General features: G+C 39.8%; 1 protein-coding gene and 1 non-coding gene across 6 annotated transcripts in view; one reads left to right on the top strand and one right to left on the bottom strand.

The window, feature by feature from the left end:
* The window catches only part of vstm4b (V-set and transmembrane domain containing 4b), a 331,487-nt gene that overhangs the window by 205,497 nt on the left and 99,937 nt on the right, over positions 1-26,053 (top strand). The window contains exon 1 of one of the 5 annotated variants that reach the window (XM_077550533.1): positions 23,683-23,790. The exons of the other annotated variants lie outside the window; for them this stretch is intronic. The gene's annotated coding sequence lies outside the window, so the exon portion shown is untranslated. Of the gene's footprint in view, positions 1-23,682; positions 23,791-26,053 lie in introns of those variants that run through there. 5 annotated transcript variants of the gene reach the window in all.
* Positions 1,161-1,286, bottom strand: LOC144038947 (U6atac minor spliceosomal RNA). Its single transcript, XR_013289318.1, has one exon. It is a non-coding gene; the product is annotated as a U6atac minor spliceosomal RNA (small nuclear RNA).

Here is a 26,053-nt window from a genome sequence, read left to right as displayed (position 1 = left end):
GGTTATTGAATAACCCAATAGAATCGGGGCAAAAATGAACCGGCTCAGTTTTTATGAAACCCAAAAACTTGTGTCAAATGAAATTATAAGCCACAAATCAATAAAATTTTTGTGGTTGTTGTTTTGTTTTTGTTTGTTTTTTTTTTTTTGGGGGGGGGGGGGGGTTGACCCAACTTTATGGTTAATTGAATAACCCAAGTTAATTGGGACAAAAACGAACCTACAAAACTTTTTCAGTTATTAAACCCAAAAAGTTGGGTCAAATTAAATCCATAACCCAAAAAGCAACTGTTTTTGGGGGGGGTTGTTGTGTGGGTTATTCATTTGACTACTTTTGGGGTAAGTTGAATAACCCCAAACGTTGTACCGGCCCCTTTTTGACCAAATTTAGTTTTTTGTCCAACTGTTTTTAAAGAGAAAAGTATCGTCACATTTCTCAGGAAACAATGTCACCACATCTTGATGAATCCATTCCTTGCTATTACTTACTAATTATTTAACTGTGTTAAATGTGTTTCCTCGTAGTGCCAGAATGCTGCTCTACTACTGTATGTTTCATACAGTCGCCATTTGTTCTCATATTGATGCCCCATTGATGAGTTAGATCATAATCTACCTTTTTATCCCGCTATATCATATACACGATCATTTACAACTGACGCTCACTATAACCTCAGACAATTAGTGCTTGTTTGCATTTAATCTTGTAGCGTTCACATGTAGTAGCCCTATTAAGTCGAAATAAATTACTCTGAGCAAAAATAGTAGACACGGGTACCCTGCAGCTTCGTGCAACACAGCGCCCCGATGTCTCTATAACATTAATTTTGAACATTATACAATATTCTCTCTGCTCTAACAAATACTGTATACATCATTAATAAAGACACGGTTGGGATGACAGCTTCTTTAACTAGGTGGCCCAATGAATTAATTGGCATCATTAGGCTCCTGACAGTGAAATGAGCGTCATTAAAAAGAATTAAGTGGAACACACACCAATCATTGCTGGAGAAGGCAGAGAGAAATTTGAGAGATAAATACATCCAACCGTATATAATCATTTGCATGTGATCCTGAGTGGACACATGAGACTGTAACGAGTGACGGCCCAATGATAGACAGATAGGTAGATCATTTCTTCATCTGCAACAAATTCACTAAAAATGTGGTTAGAAATGCCCCGAAGTTGGTGGCAATACCTTAACCATATGTGTGTTGCAGTCCTCAGGGGGCATTTTCATCCTTGTCAAGGGGAGTGTTAACTTTCTCCTTCCATACAAGATGATCTGACTTCCACTTGAAGTTTTGCCCCCTCTTGTGGAGGTTAGTTAAAGTGCCTCACATGAAATCACTCCAGGTGCTTGTTCAGGAGGGTATCCAGTGTAAATAATCAGCACGGCCTTGGGCAGAGTTTCGATTTTGTAACAATAATACGGTGAGTTTGTTCTCCTATATGAAAACCTCAGACCTCGACTTATTTCTAGCAGCGTGTTACGCAACATCCCAATGCAGTGTTTCTGTACAGAAATAGACGAGTGGAGTTCCTACTAAAGCTGTGAGCAATCATTTGGACTATTTCAAAGGGCTGCTAATCATCTGTCTATAACATCTTACTCACCAAACACTAATATGTTTGTATTTCTGTCAACTACAAGGATGTAAAAAAAAAAAATGTTTATCCAGAACTTTCAACTAGTACCTGCTCATTGCTGGATGATACAATGTGTAATCAATATGATGTATATGAAGATAATGATGTGGAACAGAAGCCTTTGCTAGCTCTCTACAAGCCAAAGTTGTCTTCAATACTGTCACCTGCAAACGAGCAAAGGGCTGTTTTTTGGCTCCGTAGGGTTAAAATGATGAGAATGGTGGGCAAAAATCCCAGAACTACACTGAGGGGGGACCTGGTGAATGACCTGCAGAGAGCTGTGACAAGTAACAAGACCACCAACTGAGACCAAGACATTATCGAGACTAGAGGGTTTTGAGACCGAGACAAGACATAGAATTGGAGATTGAGACTGGGACAAGACTAAGACTTTTGGAGGGCAACACTGAGACAAGACCAAGACACTCCATTAATATAGAAAATAGACCAAAAAAAAAAAAAAGACCTGTATCTTTTATTTTTCATTGTTTCAACAAAACAAAAAAAAAATTCTGGTATGCTGTTTTTGAAGCAACAAATCTGAAATCTTGGCACGTGCCACCTGCGTGTCTCACTGATCACAGTAGATCTGGCATGGTCTCAACTGGTCTTGATCAAAAATCCAGAATCCACCTGTCCAAGACAAGACCGAGTAAAAATGCCTTTGATTCCGAGATGATACCGAGACCCTTAAAAAAAGTGGTCTTGAGACCAAGACCGATCTTGAGAACTACAACACCCTGTGATCAGAGATAGGAAAACCAGGTCAAGAGAGTAAAAGCCCTGCCAGAGTTTGGCTTTATCCACAGGTGCTTCTCGTAATGACCTCGTGTATCTGTAGCTAAAGCCAAACTGTGGCAGGGTTTTTTACTTTCTGGACCTGGATTTCCCCATCTCTGCCTGTGATTGGCTGGTGGCCAGTCCATGTCATACCCTGCCTTACAGCTGGGATAGGCTCCAGCTCACCCGTCAGAAGCGTGAAAAATAAATGTATCGCTTGCATGAGACATCATCGAACCCTGTGCCCTTTGGTCTCAGAGAATTCTTAACCACCTGTCCAACGGCTAACCCTGAAATCAGTGATACTACAGTACATCTGTTTATGTGATATGCAGTTCTTTCTGGTAGAATTGGCTTTGAGTTGTATTGGCTGGAAATTGGAAAAACAACAGAAACAGAGTTTGTTCTCGACGGTTTTATTTAAGGTAATGAATGATTGCTGTGTCTATAACCACAATAAAAAGAAACTCTGCTGGAAATATAAAAGCTTTACACCCACTTCATAGTTTCTCTGAGTGGAATGTACCCCCACTGCTGTTGTAAGGGAAACAAACCCTGTAAACGGGTTGCATGATTGTGGGTTGAGAGTGAAACAGACTTTCCCTCCAGTACGGCGTAGCATCTGCTGTTTTGGTTTACACTGAGCCACGAGAAGCCAAAAAACACATTTTCCTCATGTCAAATGGCTCCGTCAAAGTCGAAAGCGCCATTTCAAACCCCTTTTCTTCAATTTGAACTCACCCTTTATTACTTCACCTTGTAATGAATCAAGTCAGAATGAAGGATCACAATCATTCTTCATCATCCTGCCATTCTTACAAGTAATTAAGCCTGAGTAAGAGTGGAACACGCTATGTCAAACATGCATACTCAGACGTTTGTCGTAATTATTCAATGGGGGAGGTTGGACGTAACTGCGTCTGATAATTGGTGGCTGTTTTCAAAAAATCTGCCCGGCTATCAGTCACCTAAATGGGGCGTTGGAGGGGCCCGGGCTCACACGCTCACGTCTTGAGCAGAGGAAACAGAAAGCTGGCCGGGTGTTTTTCAGGTTCACGGGAGTGTTGTTAGGGTCTCTCGCCGTAAACTAGCTCGGCTTCCCTGGTGGTCGGCCAAGAGAAATGGCATTGGCCCCTGGGAAGCAGATGACTCACAATGTGTGTGTGCGTGTGTGTGTGTCTCTGGGAGCCAACTACCATCGTTTTGCTCTAAACACACTTGAACCTTAAATTCAGTTGGAGCTCCACTTTGAGAGCCACTTAATTTCTGAGTGCATTTGTGGAAGTGGTAAATCACAGCTACTATTACTACTAGCGCTCCGGGCGAGCATTAATTGATGGTTATTTGTAATGGCTAAGGCGAGCATGTGTCATTTTTTTTTTTTACTATTATTCACTTTGGCTGTCATGTTTTAAAACGGTGAGTAGTGGAGGTTTTTTTTAGCTCAATATTGGCTGCCTTGGTCACAACTGATATAATGGGCTTTTACAAAATGCTATCTTGGTTGACAGTTCAAAAGTGCTAAACAAGACAATGCGCTCACAATTATCCAACTTTTTTTGCTCGGTCCCGGCAGCTATTGGAAGCTGTCTGTGCCGTTTACCTTGCACCAGTTCCACATTGTAAAATTGGAAATAAGTCACCAGAAAACTAAAAACTGCATTAGGACTACATTTCCCATGATTCTTAGACACGAAAGCAGGAAGTAGTTCTAGTCCTGGTATGACGAAAACACGCCTGCTAGCGATTAGATGCGGACTGAGAATGAGAGTGCAAACGTGAATATGAAAGTAAATAAGTAGGAATTTACAGTAAACTTAACATGAATCGCTTTGACAACTGCGCACTTTGAAGCGTTGAGTACAAGTCGCTAAATTGATGTGTTGAATTTACTGTCCTCAATCATTCACTTGTATTTACCTAAAGTCTGCTAGCTTCTGATTGGTTAGTGTTAGTCAGCTGATAAGGGGTCAGGAAATGGTGTCGCTCTAGCTTGCCGTGTGTAACGAGTAAAGTTGAGAAATCTGTCTCCATCCTGCCTTTTCATTTTATTAAGTGTTCCATACCCACCAACCAATCTTCACGTTATATAGCTCCTGGTGGACAAAAGCCAGAACATCGTCCAAACGCTACACTATGCCTCGCAATAGTTATTTTTTTCTCGCAAGTTTATTTCTCATAAATTTGCCACTTTATAATGTCACTAATCTGCAAGTTTATTTCTTGTAAATGTGTGAGGGGTTTTTTTCATGGAATATTACACCCCCTCTAAAAAATATATATAAATATGTTACAAGAAGCCCTAATAGGCCGTCGTACAATTGGAATATGTCCTACCAAGCAAAGAATTTGACCCGATTATGTAACTAACACTGGTCATGTTCAGAAAGAGTTACTTCATCCTAATCCCAAAATGAACCCTGCTAATAAATTGCAATCTCACTTTGCGGCAGCTAAAGGCTACATTTGAAACTGTCATTTTGCTTGTCATCACCCTCTCGGTTGCTTCTCTTGGCTGTGACTGCGTTTCCTGTATGCGCTGTCAGTGCAGCTTGAGCGGCGGTGGCAGTGGCGGCTGGGCAGACGAGGCCCGTCGCCACATGTGGAACATCACAGTCACCGTACGGTAGTCAGCCCTGGAGCCGGAGAGTCGCTGTCCTCTGCTCCCGCAGGAGTCAAACCTAGAGCAAAGAACTGGGATCGCACTGTGAAGAGGGGCCGTGACTTCATGTTTTGCTCACCTCTTACTTGTCCACACTCTCCTCGTTCTGGTGCTCATTGACGACATGTTGTATGACAATGCCACTCTTTTTCTGTAATGAATAGAAAACTCTAACATCATGTAGAAAGTATTTCCTGAAGAGTGGAATGCAATAATGACAAATTCTCTATTGTGTTCTCTTGGCAATATTGCAGTTAATCGTCCGGGCTCCATATGATGGATTTTTAGTCCAAAGTCTAAATTTATACACATGTGTTGCTGCTCCATGTGTGTTAAGATCTATCTATCTATCACATTAGCATTAAGCTAGCGGTGTTTTGTTTGATGAAGTTATATGTGGTTGAACGTTTCCGTATTTATTTATAAAATATTCAAAGAGTGTGAAGAATTCTTCATTCTTGTATGCCGTTTGTATGTGTTGCTGCTTGGTGTGCATTTAGCTAGCAGTGTATCATATATGCTCATTCTCTCTGAAGTTATATGTGGTTGAACATTTCTGTATTTAATTATAAAATGTTTAAAAAGTGTGTTTAACTCATTCACTGCCATTGACTGCTATAGACGTAAAAAAAAAATCATTTGAACTATTTCTATTACTTTAACTTTTTTCCACTTTTGTTAACAAGAGTATGAAAACCTAAAAAAAATGTATTGTACATTTAGAACAGATATAAAATTTGTGATTAATCGTGAGTTAACTAGTTAAGTCATGCGATTAATTATGAAACATTTTAATAATCTGACGCCCCTAATTTTTAATAATATTTTCTTTTTTTTATTAATTAAAAATAATATTTTTAATTAAATTTTTTAATTATTTTTTCTTTAAAAAAAAAAGAAAAGATTATTAAAAATTAGGGGCATCTAGAGATTAATTTTTAATCATAGTTAATCGCATGACTTCACTAGTTAACTCACGATTATTCACCAATTTTATACCTGTTCTAAATGTACAATAAAAAAAAATCTAGGTTTTCTCACAAAAGTGGGAAAAATTAAAAAACTAATAGAAATAGTTCAAAGGAATTTTTGACGTCTAAGGCCGTCAATGGCAGTGAATGAGTTCCTATGTTTTTTTTATTTTGTATGTCATTTGAGATAGCTAGAGTTTTTATGTGAACGCAGACACACATCAATTGTTCATCTGCTAATGGATGAATGTAAATTACTGATAAGATCTTCCCGCTTAAGAATGACAGTACAAGAGACCTCATATGTCTATTTCATCACAATTTTCTCTCCTTCACTCTACCTATACCGCTGCATGTGTCATTCTTCCCTACATCCTCTCTCATTTCCATTTTCCTTCCCTCTCCTCGCATGGAGCAGGTGACACATCGCAAGGCAAGCTACCCAGCGGCCTGCTTCCAAAGTGACGGCATTAGTCACCTGAAAGCAAACAAACTGCAACTAATCTTGGGACTGTTTACCAGTAAATGTCACCGCGGCGGAGACGTAAATTTGTGTGCGTCGTAGCCATGGTGAACGCTCACACCTATCCAACCTTTTGACTCCCCGCAGTTCCACTCTGTATGGTTAATTTCAACGTTTCTCATTTATGGGAATTAATAACGACCCAAAAATAATCCGGGAGGCGGCTGAAACGGCGTCTGGTTTCCTCGCCAGCATCTCCACCCTAACGCCACTCCCTTGCCCGTGCCCAAGGTCCCAGCCAGGAATATGTATATGGCAGAGAGGTGCGTTATGGCTTTCATTTGGCCTTTTTTTTTTTGGGTTCTATTTTGATTGAAAACACAGAGACAGTGATGAGTGTGACGCGGGCAATGGCTGAGCGTCTCTCCAGCTTGGTGCCAGGTCACTAACGTTGAGTGGCTGGGCAGGTCTGACGGTAATTTCGTCTCATTACACGCGAGGCGAGGCAGGTAAACGCTGGAATTCTTTCCAGCGAGCAGCGAAGGAAAATAAAACAACATGTCGCTGTAACAGTGGCTCACATCCTGCAGTCCGCCTTGGTCAGGTAGGCTCCAAAAGCTTCCACCTGCTTGTTGCGACATCATTCAAGAATATGATACACCCCCGGCATAACACATAACGCAGGTACTCCCTCACTTCATCTCCCACGCACCCTATTTGGCCATTCTTATTTACTCACCTCTGCCTGTCTCGCTCTTTCTCCAAAGATTTACTTAGTGGCAGATTCAGTTTAGTATGTGAGCAGTGAGCTGTGCAAACCACGTAATGACAACTCACGCACTGCCACACACTATAGCAGCATTCCGTCCATCTCCTCTCTCACACACATACACACATGCATACAAGTTGCTGACTCATCATAGTCAGAGGGGGTTGCAAGGGTGATCCTTTAAATCATGCAGAAATGCAACTGTGGGTGGGATGTACGTATGTATCGTTTCGTGTGTATGTACAGTATATCTTATATATATATAATAGGGTGGGGTTGGGGTGCGGATGATGCGCGACATGCACCAATTCCTATTCTATTTCTTGGGGGCAAGAGAAGCCTAGTGGCCCGCCAGGCTTATAAAGTGCTAGAGAAAAAAGTAAAAGCAAAAAAATCTATATAAATATATATATATATATATATATATATATATATATATATATATATATATATATATATATATATATATATATATATATATGTTTAAAAAAAAAAGTAAAGGCATTTGTTTCACAACAACTATTGAAATATAAAACAAACAATTTTAAATGGTATTGAAATTGAACGAGTTACTGAGATAAAGTTTTTGGGATCGATTATATTATTTTTTAGTTTATTATTTATTTTTAATTTTTTTTGCCTGGAGAGCTCAGTATTGTTCATTCAGTAATTTTACCGATTTGACATGTCATAAAAAAAAAAAAAGGAGAATAAAACGCTAAAAGAAACTGTTCTGGATGTCCAATCCCGTAGCATGCGGGATAATTTAATATTCTCAGGCATATCCGAGAATATCTCTGACAATCCAGAGGTTGAGATAAAAAAAACATTTTGACGACGTCGTTAAAAATTCCTCAGGAGATGGTAAATAATATCTCTTTTCACCGGGTACATCGGCTTGGAGCCCATAGGAGCAACAAACCCCGTCCTATTATCGCCAAGTTTGAGCATTTTAAACAGAAAGAATTTGTTAAAAGTAAAGGACGGGAGCTTAAAGGGACCACATTTGGGATTTATTATTGATTATTTACCTTGTTGGAAGCCACAGATAGAATGCACCAAATGTAAAATAACTAAATCAGTGACTGTTCTTTATAAGGGGTTTACTAAATAAGAAAGGTTTTCATATATTGTACTATTCTCATGTGTTGCCTCACATGTCATATTGTGCCGAAGTTTGGGGAAATTTATATAAAACATATAGATGCAATTATTAAACTCTAGAGAATGCAATTTCTGGATAGATTGTATGTGAAGGCTGTGAGGCTGAATGAAAAATTGTGGAATGATATTGAATGATGTTGAATGACATACAATAACCTGGAAAGAGCTGAACATGTTGAAGTTAGAATGGTTTGAATCAGTCGAAAAATGTAGAAGTAGTTGAAAGGGGGATGGAATAGCGGACCAATAAAAATAAAGTAGCAGCAAAAAAGGAAACATGGAAGGAAGCAAGGAAGCAACATGTTTATTTTAGAGTTCACTTCCTGTTGATATTGGGTACTTCCTGTTTATTTTGGGGCACTTCCGGGTGTCTTCCTGTTAATAGAATAGAAAGCTCAGTATTCCTAATGCATTTATGTGTATGGAAATAAAAGCTATTATGAAGATTTTGAGCCTTGTTTAAACAAACTGCACAAGCACAACAGTTGCGGCTGAAATCTTATTCTGATGAACACTAACACCACATTTCCTGCTGGTCACATAAAAAAAAAAAAGTTTATCATTTCACATGCAAACTTCATGTAAACATCTGTCTGAGGTGGTTATTCATCTTCTTTTTTTCCTCCCTGCCAAACAATTACTACAATCCAATGTGCAAGCACAGTTTGAATCTAAGAATAGAGTAAGCTCATCACTAACAGTGTAAGTCTACTGGTTACATGATGTCATCACCTAAGCTGACACGCATGACATAAATCTCTGTGTGGTCTTGGCTTCTTGTGGGTTAAGTATGTGACTGAGGTTATTTAAAAAAACAAAGTTGGAAACATGTTGTATGGTTAAAAACCACAGCGATGTATCCTCTGTCATGTCTACGCTGACCACTGATTGTTATGCAGTGCAAGATATAAAACTGTTGAAGAGCGGTTAGCATTTGATTGATGGTAGCAAGTTGTTAGCAGCTCCTAGCCACTTTGCATTTCTCCTAACTGTTGAATCCATACACCAACGCTCCTTTTCTCCATTTTACCATCGTCTTGCACCCTACCAAATCCTGAGTATCCGCTTTTGAATTTAATTAATAAAATACAGTATACACTGTAATATAATTGTCAGGTTGACCAACTAATCATGTTTCACGCTCTTGTAGCTTCTCTCAAATCTTCAATGTTTGGGTTCCAACGTCAAACAACTCTTTGCTCGATGAAATCAGATCTGCTCCTGGTATCGAACACATTTATTTACAGAAGGCAGCCCTGATTCGTTCACGATTTCTGGATATGTTATACAGTGGATATGGCTCATTGTACGCCTGACATGTTTGGGTGAAGCGGTAGATATTAATGTGTGGCTTTGTCAGTCAAGCGGGAAGTTTGAGGATCAAACTGTGTCCCAGCGGACCGCGGGGTGTGGGTTACATAGACCGCTCGGTGTCTGTATAGGCAAGCTCCTGACCCGTTCATGGACCTTTTGCCGCATGCGAGCACGGAGCAAGGTGCTGCGGGGTTGAAACACAGATGCACATGTGTGGCCCCTCGCTCACATGAAACATCTTGTTAAAGTTTATGACCAATTCTTTGTGGAAATAGATATCATCGTGCCTTTTATTCAGCTGGCAACCTCCTGCTGCTTGGATCCTGATTTACTTCCCTGAGGCACTATTGGCGTTTTGTTTATTCCTTTTGTGTTTGTTATTCTTTGTTTGTTAGTAAAAAAAGGATTACACAGAAAGTACTTGATTGATTTATACAAAACATTTTTCTTTGTCGTTTTTTTGGTGATTTCTTTGAAGGGGACATATTATGGCAAATTCACTTTTTAATTGCTTGTATACAAATAGTTGGGTCTCTGGGGTTCCTGCCTACCCCTCAAGTAGGACATTTTAAAGCGTGAGAAGACTCACTTACTCTTTTGTTCTCTTCCCATTTCTGAATTTGAATTTCTGCACCTACACACCACTGTTATGTAACAGTATGGTAAATGTATAGATTATCAGGCAGTTTCTTCATCCATAATATAATCAGGTAGACTCGGCCTGATCTAAAGCCTCTTCGAAGCAACATCTGAAACATGCAGAGGAAAATCCCCATTCACATGTTTTAATGTGAGCAGCATATGGGGCAGGATGTTCGGTTGCTTACCTGCAAGAGAATGGGCTGTCCTCTCAAACGGGATAATTTCAACTCGGCAAAAAAAACGGTGTGTAAAATGTACTGATGTGTTGTTTTTCCTCCAGTAACCATGGGGAATTGTTTACCTCGGTTATTAATAATATAGTAGTTCATAAAGCTGACTGGGCTGAAATTCTGAATCTCCCTCCATTTGACTGACATCCAGTCTAGTATTGTCCGTAAGTCATTTGCAATTGGCTCCTTTCCCTGAGCAGCAGGGCTGGACTAGCCATCTGACAAACAAGACAGATGCCCAGTGGGCCGTTGTCTTTTTGGTGTTGATGCAGTGCTATTAAATTATTTTCATTCATTTTGCCCCAAGAAACCGACCCACAATTAAGAGGGAGCAGCCCATTTATCCATTAACAATGGAGACAGCAAACTGAACCGATCATCATCAATGGCGGAACTACATGGTTGCCAGGGTGATCGAATACAAATTTGATAAGATTCTGCAATTAGACTGAACTGAACTCCTCCAATTGGGGCAGGATCTCATCCCCTCTGCAGTGATGCGGGCTCGATCTGTGGTGGTGAAGAAAGAGCTGAGCCAAAAGGCGAAGTTCTTGATTTACAGGACGATCTACGTTCCTACTCTCACCTATGGTCACGAGCTGTGGGTCGTGACCGAAAGAACAAGATCACAGATACAAGCGGCCGAAATGAGTTTCCTTCGCAGGGTGTCCGGGCTCTCCCTTAGAGATAGGGTGAGAAGCTCGGTCATCTAGGAGGGAGTCAGAGTTGAGTCGCTGCTCCTCCGCTTGTAGGGGAACCAGTTGAGGTGGCTGGGGCATCTGGTTCGGATGCCTCCTAGACGCCTCCGGGGACGACCCAGGACACACGGTCTTTCAGCTGGCCTGGGAACGCCTTGGGATCCTGCCAGAGGAGCTGATTGAAGTGGCTGGGGAGAGGGACGTCTAGGCTTCCCTCTTAAAGCAGCTGACCCTGCGACCCAACCCCAGATAAGCAGAAGTAGATGGATGGATGGACAGTCACTGTCAAATGTATCTTATTATTTTCACACCATAGTAAGCAAACATGACTTTTACTTGGTCTGTAGGTCAAACAAATATTCAAGTAACGTCAATCATTAAATGCTGTCTTTGCTCGTTAAGTAAATTCTTCTCAAAATCCATATAGTATATGTATTGTATGGGCAATTGCCAACGGTATAATATGCAATGGCAATGTGACAGATGATCAGCACCTCCAAATCCGAGCCCACGGTCCTCAGTCAGAAAACTGGAGGAGGTCAAGTATCTTGGAGTCTTGTTCACGAGTGAGGGCAGGATCGAGCGGGAGAACGACAGGCGGATCGGTGCAGCGTCTGCAGTGATGCAGACTCATGTATCGGCCCGTTGTGACGAAGAAGGAGTTGAGTCGAAAGACGAAGCTCTCGATTTACCGGTCGATCTACGTTCCTACCTTCACCTATGGTCACGAGCTGTGGGTCGTGACCGAAAGAACAAGATCCCGGATACAAGCAGCCGAAATGAGTTTCCTCCGCAGAATGTCAAGGCTCTCCCTTAGAGATAGGGTGAGAAGCTCGGTCATCCGGGAGTCGAGCCGCTGCTCCTCCGCATAGAGAGGAACCAGTTCAGGTGGCTCGGGCATCTGGTTCGGATGCCTCTTGGACGTCTCTCTGGAGAGGTGTTCCGGGCATGTCCCACCGGCGGGAGGCCCCGAGGACGACCCAGGACACATTGGAGAGACGATGTCTCTCGGCTGGCCTGGGAATGTCTTGGGATCCTGCCGGAGGAACGACCCGACCCCGGATTAAGCGATGCATGGATGGAATGTGACTGATGATGTTTGGGGACCAAGGTCCTTGTTAAGGGAGGAACTCATCAGCAGCTCAAACACTTTGGTTCTTGTGGCAACGATAATATAATAATGATGATACAATATGAAATCGCCAAGGGTTCGGTATCCTTGGAAGTAAGACTAGAATAGAGATGGAGATGGGTGGTCGAAAAGCAGCAAGGCCTCATCAGTCTAGTGGAAGATTTCAATTAGTCATGGATAGAGAAGAGTGGTCCTCTGTGCTTGTGCAGTGACAGACTTTACTTGTCCTCCTGACACACATTTGCAGTCCTCCTCCTCTGCTCCAGCAAAAGGCCGTCTCCTCCTGTCCATCCTCATTTCCTACCGCCTCAGCATCTCCGCTCCCTTTTCCTCAGTAGTTCTTAACATCTTCCCCAACCTCCAATTTTAACCCCGCTTTTCCTTTTTCCTTCCCCCGTTTGGTGTTTTCGCTTCCGAGCTCCTCTTTTCCTCTCTTGCAGTTTCTCTCTTGGTGACAGCTGAGCTTTGACAGCCTTTTACGTTCTATTTTTCTCCACCACAGCGAGAGAACACTCGGGCATCGGGGGCCTTGTTCAAACAAACATGAGGCCATGTGGTTCGCCGAGGGTGGCGACACGCCATAACAAACCGCCGGCTCCTGGCCGTCGCGGGCGCACGGTGATTAGGTGGACGGGGAGGTGAAGCTGGACCTTCCATGCCGGTTTCCAAGACGACCAGACAACAACATAGCTGCCGGGAGGTGGGGTGTGATGGCAGATGAGAGTTAATGTATTGAACCACCTGGTCCGACGTGTATGAGACTGAATCATAACAATGGAAATGAGAAAGGGAATTGCTCAAAGCAAAGATTGAAGGTTACAGGCTTAGAATGAGTTTAAAAAACAAAAGATATATATTTTATGTATACCGGCTTCAGTCTGAAAAGGCCTCGAGTAAGGATATGAGTCAGGATGTGTCAAGGCTTAGTCATGTCAATTACATCCGCTAGATGAGAGACTTGGCTTGTTTCAGAGTACATAACTACAAGTAAGACACATTAATGTTCTCTGATATAGCAAGTCAATTAGCGCAATGATTTACTGAACACAAACCATCTGGATCACATAAATACATTGGAAGGTTGAACATTGATTTGTTCGGGTTTCTGAGCAATTTCTGATTAGGTGACAGTCCACTCTCAGCCTCCAATAACATTAAGAAACTCTATGTCAAGGGTCAAGTGAGAGCTACAAAGGGCTACCAGTTTCATACACAATTCTGAAATAACAATCATTGCTGCTATGTGAAAAACACTTATGTCCATTATTTATTTATTCCCCCCAATTTTTCCTTTTTTGGGATGTCTGCATACAGTTTGATCTCCAAAACATAAAAATTTTAAAAATGACAAAAATTCTTTCTAACATACCAACATCTACATGCTAAAATTACTGTGAGTTACATTTTAATAATTCATTATATTTATTAGGGTTGTACATGTATCCACAAAAGACGTTTCGGTACATTTTGATACGGTTTTCAAAATGATATTTGATTCTGTTCAACTCAGTGGGTTTACAATTCAGTTCGATATGGTACGGCTCAGTTCGAGAGGGTATGTGCCGTTTCCTTCTAAGATATTTCTCTCCAGTAAAAGACGGTTCGATAACGTATCTGGATATATTTAAAAGTGAAAACATTCAGTTCGATTTGATTTGCCCGCATCTTTTAAATAAAAAAATAATAATTCCAATTCAAATTGGGTTTTGTTACACTCCTTATATTTATCTATGTTAAGACACTGATCATGTTCATGATTTCTCGGGATAATTATCAACAATGACTAATAAGAATAAGAATAATGTAAATGGTAAATATAGTGCACTTATTATATACTATATGGTGCTCAAAGAACACACTAATCCTTTCTTCATAACTGACATTTTTCCCACTGTATAACCTTTATTCAACAAATATGTACATCTCATTCATAAACTATATGAAACACTGTAAATTGTGAACTTTGCAATATATAACTTTCATATATGGATATCATTTTCCTCTTTTAACACATTCATGCACTGACCTGTGCATTTATATTACAGTACATTTCCTATAAATCCCCCCAAGTAAATAAGTTTTAATGTCAACATCTAACTTATCCTCACCCCTGGACATGTATTTTATATTCCACTATATCCGAGTTGGTGCTTAGTAACCCAGACCTGCCTGAGCTGCAAACAAACAAGACTACTTAATGTCAACCGTGTTCTTTTTTTTCAACAGAGGCTAATTAAACCTAATTTTAATGGGCAACCTGTTTTACTGCCAACGTGCAGCGTTTTTTGACAACAGCCAATTTGGCCATCATGCCACCATCTTGCTTGCCAGTGTGACCGCTCATATGTTGTTATAGTCTCATTTGGACCCGGTAGACAGAATACAAGACATGGAAATATAGAAACTAATTTATGATCACGGAAAACCGATGCAAATTCCAAATGAGGTCTACTGAAAACTGTGACACGGAGTAAGAAAAATAGAAAATTGCAGGTAAAGGGAAAATAGTCCAAACAGTTTACGCCACGCATCTCGATAAGATCTCCCGGCCACAAATAAAAAACACATTAGTAGTTTGTTTCCACAAACCTCCCTTAAAAGTTCGACTCCCAGTTTGCACTTAGCACAAACTCATGGAATAAGTGGCCAGATCTGCACTGAGATTACGCAAATGACCCTAACCATTCTCTTCATCCCGTTGACCAACTCTACCCTCGTTCAACATGAATCCATCTTGGGCCCTGTATCTTCTAACCCTAATGTAGCGGCAAGTTTTCAGAACATATTATGTACGTTTTGGACATCATTTAAGCTTAATTAAATGCCCTTCTCGTTTAATAGCCCCAACCTTTAACCTGTATTATCTAACCCCTTTATCTACTTCAGTCTTAATTTCGCAGCGATTGTTAGGACTAAAACTCACTGAAAATCAGGTGAGGTCTAGATGGAGAAGAACGATAAGGAACATTTCTTGGGCAGATTACTCAAATCAAATCACAGCAGTCACTGGAGAGCACAAACCTCAGAGAAAATGGAACAGGCTGTTTTTGTTAGCTCTTCGTCAATAAACACTTTGTGTTTGTTTATGTATTTACACTGGCTGCGAGCATTAGGCATATTCTCGTATGGTCCTAATTAAATTGTAAGCAATCGATGCTGGGTTAAACAGTCACACGGGTAAACATGGAAGCTGACCAGCTGAATTTGAATGCTGCAAAGTAGATCTGATCCAGCTGAGTGGTTGCGCAGTCTAATCCATACTGAAACTCTGTAGCGTTAGTTATTAACTCTACATTAAGACTGATTTGTTATTTGGCTATTGTAGCAAAGTGAATCCATTTATCATCAATAGCGCTTGTCGTTTTTAGGGCTGATTACAGAAAAGCCTCTGAACTGTGGCAGAGATGCACTAACTTGTAGTCATAATTGATCTTACTCAGCTTCATAATTAAGAATTGTGAAGATGTCCATTAGCCCTGAATGGCGTCCACTGCAAAAGTTGCCCCGTTCAGATATGCAGTAGTGGAAGACACTCAACAAAAAAATAAAAGCAGCACTTTTGTTTTTGCTCCCATTATTTATGAGATGAACTCAAAGATCTAAAACTTTTTTCCACATACAAATTATATCACCATTTTTCTCAAATATTGTTCACAAACCAGTCTAAATCTGTGATAGTGAGCACTTCTCCTTTGCCGAGATAATCCATCCCACCTCACAGGTGTGTCATATCAAGATGCTGACACCATGAGTAGTGCACAGGTGTGCCTTCGACTGCCCACAGTAAAAGGTGCAGTTTTGACAGTTTTTTTGAGTCCCCAGACCTCCACCCCACCTTGGTGCCTAATCAGCATCTTGATATGGCACACCTGTGAGGAGGCATGGATTTTCTTGGCTATCACAGATTTAGATTGGTTTGTGAATAATATTTGATGTTGTGAATGTGGAAAAAGTTTTAGATCTTTGAGTTCATCTCATAAAATATGGGAGCGAAAACAAAAGTGTTGCGTTTATATTTTTGTTGAGTATATAACGTGAAATTAGGTTGACCAGACATCCTACTTTAACGGGACAATCCAGTTTAATCAAGACCATGTGTGTGAACCTTGTGTCTCGAGTCCTGGCGGTTTTTGCCTGCTCCATTTTTTTTGTCCCTTTTTTACACAGGTCCTGTCACGACTTTGTTCTTTCTTTTTTAGTCCGGTCAGCAAGCTAATTGTTCGGGCTATGTGTCCCTTCCTATTTACTTTCACGTTTATGTTTCAATTTCATTCACATCTAATTACTAGCAGGCGTGGTTCATCACACTGGAACTAGAATTACTTCCTGTTTCAATGACTAAGAATCATGGGAAATGTAGTCCTACTAGCTTAATTCTGCAATTGCATCAATCCCAACTAAAACTGAGCTTTTCTGGTGGCATATTTTCAAAGTTATAAAGTGGGACCGGCGCTTCCGGGACCGAGCAAAAAAGTTTGATTTAGCACTGTTGAACTGTCAACCAAGATAGCATTTAGCATTAGATCAAGTAATAACACAGCCACCGGTTACCATATCGATTAAATTAGCTATAATCAGTTCCTAGTGAGAATTTATTCTCTTATTTGATTTTCAGCAAAACTGTAGTAACTTTCCAACCTTACAGTATGTTTCATTGCCGCAATTTTTAGTCGATGTCACTTTTGCGCCTCATCGCTATCACTGATTGCCACAACTTCTACTAGCACATTGCTGTTTAACTCATTTGCTCCCAAAAACGTATAAATATGTTCTATTTTTAATATTACCACGCTCCCAAAGACGTATTTAAGTTTGAAGTTTTTTATGCTAGAGCATACAGAAGGCTTTGATGCAGCCTCTGAACTAAAGAGAATGGTTGAAGAAATGGTTAGTACAAAAACAGCCAGCAGGTGGCAGCAGAGTATAGGAGATCAACCAGGGCCATGTTGAAAAAAAGCTCATTTACGTTTTAAACAGATTTGTGAATAATGATGAAACTTAGCTATATTCTAATGCTAATTGCTGCAAAACGGAAACAGAAAGAAATATACCTATTTTCCTGACGAAAGAAGGGACTATAATCTTTCTTTTGGTAGGTTCCATGTTTTTATAGCAATAGAACACAATATTCTGTGGGCCTTGCAAAATCAGTCAAAATACAGTAAAACAGCCAGGAGCGAAGGGGGTTGCTTCAGTGAAAATGGCTGAGAGTAAATGAGTTAATATGCTGCATTGATATGACCAACCTAAATATCCAACCCTCCGCTTCCACCACTGTTTTGAAGATTTTTTTTTGGGTGGGGGGGGGGGATTCAGGTCAGCTTGTATTTTCTGAGAAACAGCAAGACATCATGCAGTAGCGTATGTTTTTTTTCTAGTCCCCACCCTTAGAGAGAGCAGTGCTTAGTTTGACGCCGCTGATTGCACCCAAAGGCCCCAGGAACATTGGAAGCGTTGTATGGCGAGGGAGCCTCCAAGTCTGATAGATTAACATTAATATGGACTGAGGGAGAAGGCGAGCCATATTAAAGGTCGTTTCCCTCTTCACGGCTGCTGAGGGAACACGTAACGGGCCATTGGCTGCAGGGCCACACATACACTAACAATGCACGTGGCTGCAAAAAAAAGATACAATCAGATGTAGATATAAAGAATCCAGATGTAAGTACACATAATAACATAAAAATGAAAAGTCAGAGGGATCACGGGCATGCGCTGCTGTGCCGACAGGCTATTAAAAAAAAACAAGTGGATTTATAACTCCCAATTTGGTGATTAAGGATTGTGAATTTTCTTGCGCTTTAGCTTGCTTGCTTCAGGTTCTTGTCACACTGCGCTTGTTTTCTGTCCATAAATCTAACAGCCAGGAATCCCCGCCTACCCATTTTATGGAGGTGATTGTACCAACCAATGGATTAAGGCCTTTTCATGTGTTGTTTTCACTGGACCTCAAAATGTGAATACATAGATATAAACAGTATTCAGATCATTTACTTGGCTCAAAAAAATGGGTCATTTTGTATGAAACAACCCAGAAAGTTGGGTCAAATTGACCCATAAAGTGGATCGGTCCATTTTTGATTGTTACTTTTGACCCAACGGTTTTTGGAGTGTAAAAAAGGCCATCCAGGCCTTAATGTCCTTCAGACAGGTCAAAAGTGGCCTCAACGAGAAAGTATCGTTTTTGCTCAGCGGGACATAGAACTGACCGTTATCCACGTAGCACTGGTCGGAAATACCATGTTTCGTACCCAGGAGCAGCAGATACAAAGAAAAAAGCAAAGGCCCCAGAATTGAACCCTGTGGAACACCATAAAACAGTGAGGCAGTGCGCAACCAAGGCTTAACGCAAAAAGTTTTGTCAGCACTCCCGCTAATGCCCACCTGGTGCTGTAAACGAGGCAACAGAATAAATACTGTGGTCCACCGTATCGGACGCTGCGGTTATATTAGCACGTATTTTCTCAATGAATACTTTTTGCAAAGCCTCATGCAGATCAGCGCCTCAATCAACTTTAGAATGTGCTTATTTTTTTAATAACTAAAAATACCAATCTCGAGTAACAGACTGAGGGGGGTGTGGTCACTGACAAAAATATAGATTTCATGAGCTGCCAAAACCTTGTGCAAATGCCGAGTAACAGGATATTAAAACCCAATAATTTTCTTTTTTTTTCTGGAAAATTATTGGGTTTTATTTTCTCCAGAAAAAAAAAAATGTGTTGCATCCTCTGTATTCTTTTTTTTTTATGGTCTGCAAATTATACCTTGTATGGATTCTCATTCTCTTTTTACCCACCCAACCCACCACAATATAACAAATGTAACGTCCTGGCTCTTGATGATATGTTTTCTTTGGTTGTGCTCCCATTTCAGTCTTGCTTATTTAAAAAACGGCACAGCTTCATGCATTACCTGCGCACACGAGTCCTTTACATTATGTCACTAAGGGATCGCGGTTTTGCCCCAGCACTTAAAAGCCCCTCGTTGACTGACAAAGACGTAATCAAACAAACTGTGAAGAAAACACGCCTGCCTTTCTTCCGCACAATGAAAACCACCCACCAACACGGTCAATCTACGAGCCCACGTTAAGTGATTTTGCACTTAAGTGGCAGCAAGACGAAACCGCATTATCTTCAACTTTAGTGGTTTGGGTCTCTCTTGAAACATTATATCAATCTCAAAGGAAGGGTTATAGTCATCCCCCCCCCCCCCATTTTCAGAGCCACTAATATGTTAGGATGTTCATACACTCCCATGTGAAGCAGCTAAATCATCACCGTTCCCTTATTACGCTGACTGTAACCATATGTGCGCTAGAAGACATTCCATCGAAGGACTCCCTGAGCACAAGACTCATAATCATAAACTTGCTTACTGCGCAAAGTCTGTTTGACAGCACCGGCCACCACAATTGTCTGACCAGTCACATGAGTCACATGACATGTTTTCCCTTGGCAGTCCAGTCAAATACAGTCCGAGCAGAAAGAATGACCTCATTTATACTTTTTCTTCTTTTTTTTTTTTTTAAAGACCATGCAAATGTCCCTTTTTTTTTTTTTTTTACTGCAAAAAGTCCAAGAGTGGACTCCGAAATGAGTTGGCATGGCGGTTTGTAGCTCCTCAAGGAAAGCATTGAGTCTGGTTGCCCAGTGCTGGAGCCAACTGGGTGGTCTTGCAAAAGGATTTCTGGGAAAATGTGTTGTCTGTAGCTGGTGCTTTGTGAAGAAAGGTGATGTAGGCATAGTATAAGACATTAATGATTTGTATTATTTTTTTTTTTTACTTTTTGCATGTAGGAGTTATAATCTGTTGCAGGCTATGTTGACATCAGTTTCTAGATCGTACTCCCAGACGTGACTTGGTTCTCATGTGATACGGATCTTACAGGGAAAAGGGAATGATTTAGTATGGGAAATAATCAAAAGGCTATTTTCTTGGTCTTGTTTGCAAATGAAAACACAAATAAGGATAATAAAAAACCAATAGGGACTTCGCAGCATTCTCTGCTCGGCCCTAACTAGAGCTGCAAGCAGCTACAAAGATGAGATTAGGTGAAAAACCCAACGTTTGAAGAAGATTAGATTATTATTATTTTTTTTTTTTAAATATTACCTTTATAAAATGGCAGCCAATTCCTGAATAAATTTGCAATAGGGGGCTTCCTGTTAGGTTTAACATTTGGCTACAAAAAATGTTTTTGTCAGTCTTGGGCTGTGTACATATGCCTCCCAATTTTCACAGATCTTAAATGTACAAACAGAAATACTTCTTTAAATATTTTTAGTGGGTGCTTCTGAGCCATTTATTGACATTCACACATGGAATCTTCAAAATATTGATTTTGTTTATGCCAGATCTAATGTGTTTCATGAGTTTAGAGGTTATACATTTGCAAAAAGTGTATCACCACGGCAATAGCATGCGACATAATAAAAACGTTTTCATCATCTGTAGATGAAAAAAACTTCAAAGTTTGGAGACGATAGAATGAATTCTGTAAGAGGAGTTTGTTAAAATATATTCTCTATAAAAGCCCAAAAATAAAGGTGACAAATTCCAAAGTAAATCAAAATGGCGCACTTCCTAATCATATAAACTAGTGTCAGTCCTCTTAATAGTAATCCGGAAGTGGTTGTGAAACGATTTAAAATAAGAGCGCTAACAGGAAGTGTCGGGCTAGCTTCACAAATGTGTCTGGCTTAACAGCTACTATTTCTTCACACTTACTGTGAGCACATTCAATTAAATTTTAAATTTTTGATCAAATATACAGTATATCACTGGAGTGAATGGCAAGCTATTTATATATAAATACGCTAATAATAACAACATCTTCATTAAAACATTTTGAACATTGGATGCTCTGAACCAAAAAACTCCAGGGCTAAAAGTGAGTTTCACTCTGACTTTTTATTTACCACATTTTCTCAAATGTAAGTTCCATGCTACAACTGTAGGGGGCGCCACGAAGCGACAATAAAAACCAAAACAAATATTCCTTCGACAGCTTCGCCCTTCATTCCTCATCACGCGAGCAGTCGCCGTGAGCCTCAGTGCTGCAATAAGAGCCTCCGGCTGTCAGCGCAGCTCTGTGCAAACAAATGGGCCCAGTGATTGATGGGAAGGAAGTTGAGCGAGCAGATCGTCCTGCTGTGAAGATAGGACACCCAGTGTACAACAACATGTGGCATCCAGTCGGACAAACTTGCACGCAAACGCTCGTTTTGTCTTTTCTGCTCAGTGTACACACACAATTAGTCCTTAATGAAGTGTAATTATCCAGCTGTTTTGCCACTTTTGTTTTTGTCAGTGTATGTATGTATGGAGACCGTAAGAATCATCATGTTAATGCAAATAATATTTATATCACCAGTGTTAACTTATTTATTAATGACATGCATGTTTGTTCAAATTTTAAGTTCACAATATATTTATTATCAGAGACTATTCCTAGTTTAAAATGGTGTGTCAAGGTTTTATGTTCACATCTGGAAAGAAGCCAATAAGGGAAACTTTGCGTGCACTAAGTGGCTTTCAACTTTCATTGGCGGTGGTAGTATGGGAATTTCTCAGAATCCTATACGTAGTTTCTAAGGCACATTTATCAACTTTGGGTTGAGTGTTAAGTTTAATACCCAGAACTCAGTGTCAGAGTTGACTATGCTAACATGCTAACAGCGCTTTAGCCTCCAGGGGGAGCCTCAAAATCGGCAACCAGTTATTAACTTTGACCCTGAAAATGGAAACACTAACATAGACGCAAATGTAAATAAATGCCTGATTCGTATGTCCACCCTATCAGGAAGTGAAGGAATTGTATGATTACTATTTTAAGTGTAATCTTTGCGTGTTCAAAATCATTGTATCCGAGATCTGATGAACAAGGTTCCTTGCAAGGATTTATTTAAAAGCTTCCAAAGACACGTTAGGACACCACATCTGAATGCAACGTGATGACCCCAAGAGTGTGACAATTGTATGAACATCGACTCATTTATACAAAAAAGATAAAAGGTTCCTCCTCCTGGCTCTTGATTGAACAAAGGGCAGACATGTCGACTCCTAGTGACCAAATGTGTGATGTTATTAGTAAACAGATATTTTCATACAGACATGTCAACTCCAGGTTTAACAAAGGTGTAATGTTATTAGTAAACAGACATTTACATTCAGTTCCCCTTCTTGACTGGGGGAGAAATGCAATTAGGATCTAACCCCAGACTTTTAGACTCCAATGCCAAAAGGCTCTAAATAACATCATGCACATTCCTATCTTCAATAGCTTTGAGGGTGAGAGGATAAACTAAAGTTCACAAAATCATTATTCCACTGTATTATTTTAAACACTCATGATTATATCACATTGATATGCCTATAAGTAAACTCAAAAACAGTAAAACATCAAATTGAAAATATTAAATGTCTTCAGAAGTTCACATATTTTGATATTTGTATGTGTTGTTTGCAAATATTTATGTAGGGGTGTTAGGCGATTACATTTTTTTATTGTAATTAATCTCATGACTTTAATACCTTTTCGATTAATCCCCCAAAAAGTTTATCTGTTCTAAATGTACAATAAAATGTACAATAAAATATTTTTCCTATGTTTTCATGCTCAAAGTGGGAAAAAATGCTAAACTAAAAGAAATATGGCTGCATTTTTAAGTCATTGATAGAGTAATTTCATAATAATTCATAAAATTGAGTTAAAATTTTAAAAAAAATTACTGCACTGTAAAAAAAACTGTGATTTTGATTTGTGTTGAGGTCATTTTTTTGCCATTAGATGGCATAATTGCACTTGTAAGACGGTGACAGCTCAGTACATTTTTCTTAATCTTTAACATGAAGTAACTCGAGAAATTCTGCACATTTTTAAAATTGTAAAATTGTAAAATAAAACTTGTCATTGTCAAACTGTCATTAATCGTGCATTAAAAAGAAAATGGTGGTGTTATAAAGGAACGTTAAATTAACCCAAAATTAAGAATAATTTTGGCACTCCTAATTTTATGAAATTATGACTATGTTGTGTTAGCGTAGCTTAAATTACTTTGGTAAAAATCCAGACAGGCCAGAGCTGATATTGAAACCTCAAACCTCAGAACTGCCAGGCAGACATGCTCACCACTAGTCCATCGTGCTGTCTATATTCGAACAGTTACCCCAAAATGGAATTATCCCACCTCAGCATATTCTTGAGTCCTGTGACTGAACCATGCAGCAGAGATTGGCAGGTGAGCGAGCTGCAGACGTGTCATCTGTCAGGCGGCGGGCGATGATAGATGGAAGGCGGGGACGGGTGAGTGGAGAAAAAGACAAACGTGTGTTTAGGCACGAGGGTACATGGATGAGAGGCGAGAGGCCTAAGTCCCTTTGCAGTGCGTGTAACCTAACCAGCAAGAACACTTAATGGTATTTTATATAACTTTTATATTGAATATAGAAGAGCTTTTTATTGCATCAGTGCGCCATGTGCATTTAGGATCTAAACCATAGGAGGGGGAGCAGGGGGGGGATTATAAAAATAATAACAATAAAAATCATTCAACGGTCTCAGCCAAAAAATACATTTTCATTTACAAAACAGTCAATCTTGTGCGCGATCCGCTATATGCACCTTGGGTTTCATATGTGACCGGGGTTCATCCACAGTGGCTTCAGCTGCCCGCTAACAGGCGCAGCACACTCTGCGGCTCACGGCCGACCACCGTTCTCGCTCCCGCTCCCCCCCTACGGGCTCCCAGCGGAGCTGACCCGCAGCAAAAGACGGGCTCGTGTACTCGTGCTGACGGAGCCAAGCGGAGGGAGAGTTCTGGAAATTTGTTACCCCTTAGCCTGAAAATCATAACTTTGCCAAAGCAGACTTCAGAGACATACGGTAAAAAGGTCCATCCATTAAAGAATTCACGACATTCTCTTTTAAAAGGAACCCCGACTGTCATAAGTTTGCTCTATATTATTTATTTGGTTGTTACTAACATAACTATGAGATTCTGTTTTCAAAAATAATTTCCAGTTTAATACATTTTGTAGAAACTTTATTTGGACATTAGCAGCCATTGATATTTATTTTTATTTATTTATTTATTTTCTTTCTCAGAGAGCTCAGTATTGTTCATTCGATTTGACATCATCAATGCTCTCATTTTTTAAAAAAAATAATAAATTAAAAAAATAAATAAACAGTTTTTTTTTCTTTCTCTTTTTTTTTTAAATATATATACATATATATACATATACACACACATATATATATATATATATATATTTATTTATTTATTTTTTTTGTATGTGGGTGAGCATGTGCATGTGCATGTGCGTGCGTGCGTGTGCGTGCGTGCGTGCGTGTGTATTCATCAGTTCACCTAAAGCCCATTAAAAAAAAATCCCATACTAATAATATAATATAATAATAAATTGCCAAATGCAGAAACATCAATGTAAGTTATCACGATGTAGTGGCTCTCGCTAACAGACAGAATTAAGTAACCAGAATTAGGTTAAAAAAAAAAAAAAGCAGCCATTGTTATTTACGTCACAACGCTTTCAGTGCGTAGTGGTGCGTTACGTTCCTAAAGGGACGATCAAAACTCTTGAATGTGTCTAGTGAATGACGAGAGCACGGCGTGGGGGGAGGGTCACTCTCGCGATCGCATGTTGTTACTTTAGGAACGCTACGAGGATAAACTTCGCAGTGCTCGGCAGAGAGCCAGCCGCCATTCTAAGTCAAATGCGCTGCAACGTAAATAACAACGTTCAAATAAAGTTTTTACAAAATGTATTCAACTGGAAATGATTTTTGAAAAATTTAAGAAAATGGATGGATGGATGGAATCTCATAGTTATCTTAGTAACAACCAAATAAATAACATAGAGCAAACTTGTCATGACAGTCGGGATTTCTTTTAAATCAGTGATAAAAGAAGATCCCCACAGTTTGTCTTTTCTTTAGCTAATGTTAGCTTTGTCCTCTTCATCAAATCAGACTGCCTAGCACGGCAACTTTCAATGTAGCATTTCTTAAATAAAACCGAACAACTCCTATGTAAAACCCTTTTAAAATAAAGGTTTTATTTAAAAAAAAAAAGTAGAATCTATAGCATCATGTACTCGCCACATTAAATCTTAAACACATCATTTCTTATGAATTTGCTGCTAATATAGCTTTGATTGTACTTGAAAGATGTCATAAAATACAGAGGTAGCAAATCCAGGTCCAGAAAGTAAAAACCCTGTCTCAGTTTGACTTTAGCCCCAGGTTTGTTTACCTGCTAGGGATCAATTTATTCAGTAGAATTTCCAGTATGTACTCTTGGCCTTCTTAAATGTTTATGTACCCGGATGAGATTAGTAACAGCATTAATCACAGGTTGCTGATGGCAAAAGACGGAGTTGTCAGTAAAAATGTGGCAGCTGAGCCTTGACTGAGAACATCCGTCGTATTTACTCTTTCTGCAGCGAAACCATGACACCTGCAGTAAAAGCAACCTCTGCTTAAATTCGGGAAAACAGTTTTGCGTAAGGCTTTTCTTTATTCTTTATTCTTTCTTTATTCTTCTTTA

Source organism: Vanacampus margaritifer, chromosome 18 (genome assembly GCF_051991255.1).
Source record: "Vanacampus margaritifer isolate UIUO_Vmar chromosome 18, RoL_Vmar_1.0, whole genome shotgun sequence".
NCBI lineage: Eukaryota > Metazoa > Chordata > Actinopteri > Syngnathiformes > Syngnathidae > Vanacampus > Vanacampus margaritifer.
The sequence above is the reverse complement of the archived record's forward strand: the minus strand, read 5'-3'. Positions and strand labels throughout refer to the sequence as shown.